This window comes from Mobula hypostoma, chromosome 5, assembly GCF_963921235.1.
Source record: "Mobula hypostoma chromosome 5, sMobHyp1.1, whole genome shotgun sequence".
Classification (NCBI taxonomy): Eukaryota; Metazoa; Chordata; class Chondrichthyes; order Myliobatiformes; family Myliobatidae; genus Mobula; species Mobula hypostoma.
In genome coordinates, this window is record NC_086101.1 from 119,122,243 (window position 1) to 119,132,159 (window position 9,917).

The window sequence follows — 9,917 nt, forward strand, 5'->3', positions numbered from 1 at the left end:
ACCCCACACCCTCACTGTGACACTGACATACCCACACCCTCACTGTGACACTGACACACACCATACCCTCACTGTGACACTGACACACACCATACCCTCACTGTGACACTGACACACCGCACACCCTCACTGTGACACTGACACACCCCACACCCTCACTGTGACACTGACACACCCACACTGTGACACTGACACACCCCACACCCCTCACTGTGACACCGACACACACCACACCCTCACTGTGACACAGACACACCCACACCCACACTGTGACACTGATACACCCCACACCCCTCACTGTGACACTGACACACCCACACCCCTCACTGTGACACCGACACAGACCACGCCCTCAGTGTAACACTGACACATCCAGACTCTCACCGTGACACTGACACACCCCACACCCCTCTCTGACACACTGACACACCCAGACCCCTCACTGTAACACTGATATACCCCACACCCCTCACTGTGACACTGACACACACCAAACCCCTCACTGTGACACCGATACACCCCACACCCCTCACTGTAAGACTGACACAACCCACACCCTCCCTGTGACACTGACACACCCCACACCCCTCACTGTGATACTGACACACCCCACACCCCTCACTGTGACACTGACACACCCACACGCTCACTGCAACACTGACACACCCCACACCCCTCACTGTGACACTGATACACCCCAAACCCCTCATTGTAACACTGACACACCCAAATCCTCACTGTAACACTGACACGTCCCACCATGTGACACTGACACACCCGACACCCCCCACTGTGACACTGAGACACACCACACCCTCACTGTGACACTGACACACACGACTCCCCCCACTGTGAGACTCACACACACCACACCCTCACTGTGATACTGAAACACCCACACCCCTCACTAAGACACTGGCACACCAACACTCTCACTGTGACACTGACACCCACACACACACTGTGACACTGACACACCCCACACTCCTCACTGTGACACTGACACACACCAAACCCTCACTGTGACACTGACACACCCACACCCTCACTGTGACACTGACACACCCCACACCCCTCACTGTGACACTGAAACACCCCAAACCCCTCACTGTGACACCGACACACACCACACCCTCACTGTGACATTGACACACCCCACACCCATCACTGTGACACTGATACACCCCACACCCCTCAGTGTGACACTGACAAACCCCACACCCCTCACTGTAACACTGACACAACCCACACCCTCACTGCGACACTGACACACCCAACACCCGTCACTGTGACACTGAAACACCCCACACCCCTCACTGAGACACCGACACACACCAAACCCTCACTGTGACACTGACACTCCAACACCCTCACTGTGAGACTGATACACCCCACACCCCTCACTGTGACACTGACACACCCACACCCTCACTGTGACACTGACACACCCCACACCCCTCATTGTGACACTGAAACACCCCAAAACCCTCACTGTGACACCGACACACACCACACCCTCACTGTGATACTGACACACCCACACCCTCACTGTGACACTGACACAAACCACACACTCACTTTGACACTGACACACCACACCCCTCACTGTGACACCAACACACCCCACACCCCTCGCTGTAAGACTGACACAACCCACACCCTCACTGTGACACTGACACACCACACACCCCTCACTGTAACACTGACACACACCAAACCCTCACTGTGACACTGACACACCCACACCCTCACTGTGACACTGATACACCCCACACCCCTCACTGTAACACTGACACAACCCACACCCTCACTGTGACACTGACACAACCCACACCCTCACTGCGACACTGACACACCCACACACTCACTGTGTCACTGACACACCCCACACCCCTCACTGTGTCACTGACACACCCACACTCTCACTGTGACACTGACACACCCACACATTCACTGTGACACTAACACACCCCACTACCCTCAGTGTGACACCGACACAACCAACACCCCTCACTGTGACACTGACACACCCACACACTCACTATGACACTGACACACCCCACACCCCTCTCTGTGAGACAGACACACACCACACCCTCACTGTGACACTGACACACCCCACACCCCTCACTGTGACACTGATACACCCCACACCCCTCACTGTGACACTAATACACCCCACACCCCTCACTGTGACACTGACATACCCACACCTTCACTGTGACACTGACACAAACCACACACTCACTGTGACACTGACACACCCCACACACCTCACTGTGACACTGACACACCCCAAACCCCTCACTGTGACACTGACACACCCCACACCCCTCACTGTGACACTGACACACCTAACACCCATCACTGTGACACCGACACACACCACACCCTCACTGTGACACTGACACACCCCAAACCCCTCACTGTGACACTGACACACCCACACACTCACTGTGTCACTGACACACTCCTCACCCATCACTGTGTCACTGACACACCCACACTCTCACTGTGACACTGACACACCCACACACTGACTGTGACCATGACACAACCCACTACCCTCACTGTGACACCGACACAACCAACACCCCTCACTGTGACACTGACACACCCACACACTCACTGTGACACTGACACACCCCACACCCCACACTGTGAGACTGACACACACCACACCCTCACTGTGACACTGACACACCCCACACCCCACACTGTGACACCGACACACCCCTTACCCCTCACTGTGACACTGACACACACCATACCCTCACTGTGACACTGACACACCAAAACCCTCAAAGTGACACCGACACACCCCACACCCCTCACTGTGACACTGACACAGACCACACCCTCACTTTGACACTGATACACCACACAACCCTCACTGTAACACTGACACATCCACACCCTCACTATGACACTGACACACACCACACCCTCACTGTGACACTGACACACCCACAGCATCACTGTGACACAGACACACCCCAAACCCTCACTATGACACGGACACACACCACAACCTATCTGTGACTCTGACACACCCACAACCTCACTGTGACACCGACACACCCCACACCCCTCACTGTGAGACTGACACACCCCATACCCCACAGTATGACACCGACACATCCCACAACCCTCACTGTGACACTGACGCACACCACACCCTCACTGTGACACTGACACACACCACATCCCTCACTGTGACACTGATACATCCCCACACCCTTCACTGTGACAGTAATACACCCCACACCCCTCACTGTGACACTGACAACCCACACCCTCACTGTGACACTGACACACCCCACACCCCTCCATGTTACACTGACACAGGCCACACCCCTTACTGTGACACTGACACACACCACACCCTCACTGTGACACTGACACCCCCACACCGCCACTGTGTCACTGACACACCCACACTCTCACTGTGACACTGACACACCCACATACTCACTGTGACACTGACACACCCCACTACCCTCACTGTGACACCGACACAACCAACACCCCTCACTGTGACACTGACACGCTCACACACTCATTGTGACACTGACACACCCCACACCCCTCACTGTGACACTGATACACCCAACACCCCTCACTGTGACACTGACACACCCCACACCCCTCAGTGTGACACTGGCACACATCATACCCTCACTGTGACACTAACACACCCAAACCCGCAGTGTGACACTGACACACCCTCACACTCACTGTAACACTGACACACCCCACACCCCTCACTGTGACACTGACACACCCACACCCCTCACTGTAACACTGATACACCCCACACCCCTCACTGTAACACTGATACACCCCACACCATTCACTGTAACAATGAAACACCCACACCCTCACTGTAACACTGACATGCCCCACACCCCTCACTGTGACACTGACACACACCATGCTCTCACTGTGACACTAACACACCCACACCCTCACTGTGACACTGATACACCCCACACCCCTCACTGTGACACTGACACACCCACAACCTCACTGTGACACCGACACACCCCACACCCCTCACTGTGAGACTGACAGACACCACACCCTCACTGTGACACTGACACACCCCATACCCCACAGTATGACACCGACACACCCCACAACCCTCACTGTGACACTGACGCACAGCACACCCTCACTGTGACACTGACACACACCACATCCCTCACTGTGACACTGATACACCCCACACCCCTCACTGTGACAGTGATACACCCCACACCCCTCACTGTGACACTGACACACCCCACACCCCTCCATGTTACACTGACACAGGCCACACCTCTTACTGTGACACTGACACACACCACACCCTCACTGTGACACTGACACCCCCACACCCCCACTGTGTCACTGACACACCCACACTCTCACTGTGACACTGACACACCCACATACTCACTGTGACACTGACACACCCCACTACCCTCACTGTGACACCGACACACCCACACCCCTCACTGTGACACTGACACACCCCACACCCCTCACTGTGACACCGACACACCCACACCCTCACTGTGACACTGACATACCCACACACTCACTGTGACACAGACACAACCAACACCCCTCACTGTGACACTGACACACCCCACACCCCTCACTGTGACACTGACACACCCCACACCCCTCACTGTGACACTGATACACCCAACACCCCTCACTGTGACACTGACACACCCCAGACGCTCACTGTGACACTGACACACCCCACACCCCTCACTGTGACACTGACACACCCAACACCCCTCACTGTGACACTGACACACCCACACCCCTCACTGTGACACTGAAACACCCCACACCCCTCACTGTGACACCGACACACCCACACCCCTCACTGTGACAATGACACACCCACACCCCTCACTGTGACACTGACACACCCCACACCCCTCAGTGTGACACTGGCACACATCATACCCTCACTGTGACACTAACACACCCACACCCGCAGTGTGACACTGACACACCCCACACCCCTCACTGTAACACTGATACACCCCACACCATTTACTGTAACACTGACACACCCACACCCTCACTGTGACACTGGCACACACTTCCTTCACTGTGACACTGACACACCCCACTAACCTCCCTGTGACACACACACAACCAACACCCCTCACTGTGACACTGACACACCCTCACACACACTGTAACACTGACACATCCCACACCCCTCACTGTGACAATGACACACCCACACCCTCACTGTGACACTGACACACCCCACACCCCTCACTGTAACACTGATATACCCCACACCATTCACTGTAACAATGAAACACCCACACCCTCACTGTAACACTGACATGCCCCACACCCCTCACTGTGACACTGACACAGACCATGCTCTCACTGTGACACTAACACACCCACACCCTCACTGTGACACTGATACACCCCACACCCCTCACTGTGACACTGACACACCCACACCCACACTGTGACACTGACACACCCCACAACCCTCACTGTGACACTGACACACACCACACCGTCACTGTGACACTGATACACACCACACCTCTCACTGTAACACTGATACACTCCACACCCCTCACTGTGACAGTGACACAAACCACACACTCACTGTGACACTGACACACCCCACACACCTCACTGTGACACTGACACACCCCACACCCCTCACTGTAACACTGACAGAACCCACACCCTCACTGCGACACTGACACAGCAACACTCTCTCTGTGACACTGACACACCCACACCCACACGGTGATACTGAAACACCCCACACCCCTCACTGTGACACTGACACACCCACACCCTGACTGTGACACTGACACACCCCACACCCCTCACTGACACACTGACACACCCACACTCCTCACTGTAACACTGATACACCCCACACCCCTCACTGTGACACTGACACACCCAGACCCTCACTGTGACACTGACACACCACACACCCCCCACTATGACACTGACAGACACCAGACCCTCACTGTGACACTGACACACCCAACTCCCCTGACTGTGACACTGACACATACCACACCCTCACTGCGATACTGACACACACACACCCATCACTGTGACACTGGCACACCCACACCCTCACTGTAACACTGACACACCACACACCCCTCACCATGTCATTGACACACCCCAAACCCTCACGGTGACACTGACACACCCCACACCCCCCCACTGTAACACTGACACACCCCACACACCTCACTGTGACACTGACACACACACACACTCGCACTGTGACACTGACACACCCCACAACCCTCACTGTGACACTGATACACCCAGACCCCTCACTGTGACACTGACACACCCACACACTCACTGTGACACAGACACAACCAACACCCTTCACTGTGACACTGACACACCCACACCCTCACTGTGACACTGACACACCACACACCCCTCACCATGTCATTGACACACCCCAAACCCTCACGGTGACACTGACACACCCCACACCCCCCCACTGTAACACTGACACACCCCACACACCTCACTGTGACACTGACACACACACACACTCGCACTGTGACACTGACACACCCCACACCCCTCACTGTGACACTGATACACCCAGACCCCTCACTGTGACACTGACACACCCACACACTCACTGTGACACAGACACAACCAACACCCTTCACTGTGACACTGACACACCCACACATTCACGGTGACACTGACACAGACCACACCCCTCACTGTGACACTGATACACCCCACACCCCTCACTGTGACACTGACACACCCACACACTCACTGTGACACAGACACAACCAACACCCTTCACTGTGACACTGACACACCCACACACTCACGGTGACACTGACACAGACCACACCCCTCACTGTGACACTGATACACCCCACACCCCTCACTGTGACACTGACACACCCACACCCTGACGGGGACACTGACACACCCCACACCCCTCACTATGACACTGACACACATCATACCCTCACTGTGACACTAACACACCCACACCCGCACTGTGACACTGACACACCCCACACCCCTCACTGTAACACTGATATACCCCACACCATTCACTGTAACACGGACACACCCACACCCTCACTGTAACACTGACACACCCCACACCCCTGACTGTGATACCGACAAACCCCACACCCCTCACTGTGACACTGACACACACCATACTCTCACTGTGACACTAACACACCCACACCCTCACTGTGACACTGATACACCTCACACCCCTCACTGTGACACCAACACACCCCCGCCCCTCACTGTCACACTGACACACACCACACCGTCACTGTGACACTGATACACCCCACACCTCTCAATGTAACACTGACAAACCCAGACCCTCATTGTGACACTGACACGCCCACACCCTCAATGTGACACTGACACGCCCCACACCCCTCACTGTGACACTGATACAACCCACGCCCTCACTGCGACACTGACACACCCACACTCTCACTGTGACACTGACACACCTCACACCCCTCACTGTGACACTGATACACCCCAGACCCCTCACTGTGACACTGACACACCCACACCCTCACTGTGACACTGACACACCCCACTACCCTCCCTGTGACACACACACAACCAACACCCCTCACTGTGACACTGACACACCCACACACTCACTGTAACACTGACACACCCCACACCCCTCACTGTGACAATGACACACCCACACCCTCACTGTGACACTGACACACCCCACACCCCTCACTGTAACACTGATACACCCCACACCATTCACTGTAACACTGACACACCCACACCCTCACTGTAACACTGACATGCCCCACACCCCTCACTGTGACACTGACACACACCATACTCTCACTGTGACACTAACACACCCACACCCTCACTGTGACACTGACACACACCACACCGTCACTGTGACACTGATACACCCCACACCTCTCACTGTAACACTGACAAACCCAGACCCTCACTGTGACACTGACACACCCACACCCTCACTGTGACACTGACACGCCCCACACCCCTCACTGTGACACTGACACTCCCCACACCCTCACTGTGACACTGACACACCCAAACCCTCACTGTGACACCGACACACACCACACCCTCACTGTGATAGTGACACACCCACACCCTCACTGTGACACTGATACACCCCACTCCCCTGACTGTGACACTGACACACCCACACCCACACTGTGACAGTGACACACCCCAAACGCCTCACTGTGAAACCGATACACTCCACACCCCTCACTGTGACACCGACACACAGCACACTGTCAGTGTGACACTGATACACCCGACACCTCTCACTGTAACACTGACAAACCCAGACCCTCACTGTGACACTGACTCACCCACACCATCACTGTGACACTGACATGCCACACACCCCTCACTGTGACACTGACACAACCAACACCCCTCACTATGACAATGACACACCCCACACCCTCACTGTGACACTGACAAAACCAACACCCCTCACTGTGACACTGACACACCCACACCCTCACTGTGACACTGACACACACCACACCCTCACTGTGACACCAACACACACAACATCCCCACTGTGAAACTGACACATCCAGACTCTCACAGTGACACTCACACACCCCACACCCCTAACTGAGACACTGACACACCCACACCCTCACTGTAACACTGACATGTCCCACACCCCTCACTGTGACACTAACACACCCACACCCTCACTGTGACACTGACACACACCACACCGTCACTGTGACACTGATACACCCCACACCTCTCACTGTAACACTGACAAACCCAGACCCTCACTGTGACACTGACACACCCACAACCTCACTGTGACACTGACACGCCCCACACCCCTCACTGTGACACTGATACAACCCACGCCCTCACTGCGACACTGACACACCCACACTCTCACTGTGACACTGACACACCTCACACCCCTCACTGTGACACTGATACACCCCAGACCCCTCACTGTGACACTCACACACCCACACCCTCACTGTGACACTGACACACCCCACACCCTCACTGTGACACTGACACACCCAAACCCTCACTGTGACACCGACACACACCACACCCTCACTGTGATAGTGACACACCCACACCCTCACTGTGACACTGACACACCCCACACCCCCCACTGTGACACTGACACACCCCACACCCCTCACTGTGACACTGACACACCCCACACCCCCCACTGTGACACTGACAGACCCCACACCCTCACTGTGACACTGACGCACTCCACACCCCTCACTGTGACACTGACATACGCACACCCTCACTGTGACACTGACACACCCACACACTCACTGTGTCACTGACACACCCCACAGCCCTCATGGTAACACTGATACACCCCACACCATTCACTCTAACACTGACACACGCACAGCCTCACTGTGACACTGACACACCCACACCATCACTATGACACTGACACACCCCACACCCCTCATTGTGACACCGACACACCCCACACGCTCACTGTGACACTGAGACACACCACACCCTCACTGTGATAGTGACACACCCACACCCTCACTGTGACACTGATACACCCCACTCCCCTGACTGTGACACTGACACACCCACACCCACACTGTGACAGTGACACACCCCAAACGCCTCACTGTGAAACCGATACACCCCACACCCCTCACTGTGACACCGACACACACCACACCGTCACTGTGACACTGATACACCCGACACCTCTCACTGTAACACTGACAAAGCCAGACCCTCACTGTGACACTGACTCACCCACACCCTCACTGTGACACTGACACGCCCCACACCCCTCACTGTGACACTGACACAACCAACACCCCTCACTGTGACACTGACACACCCAC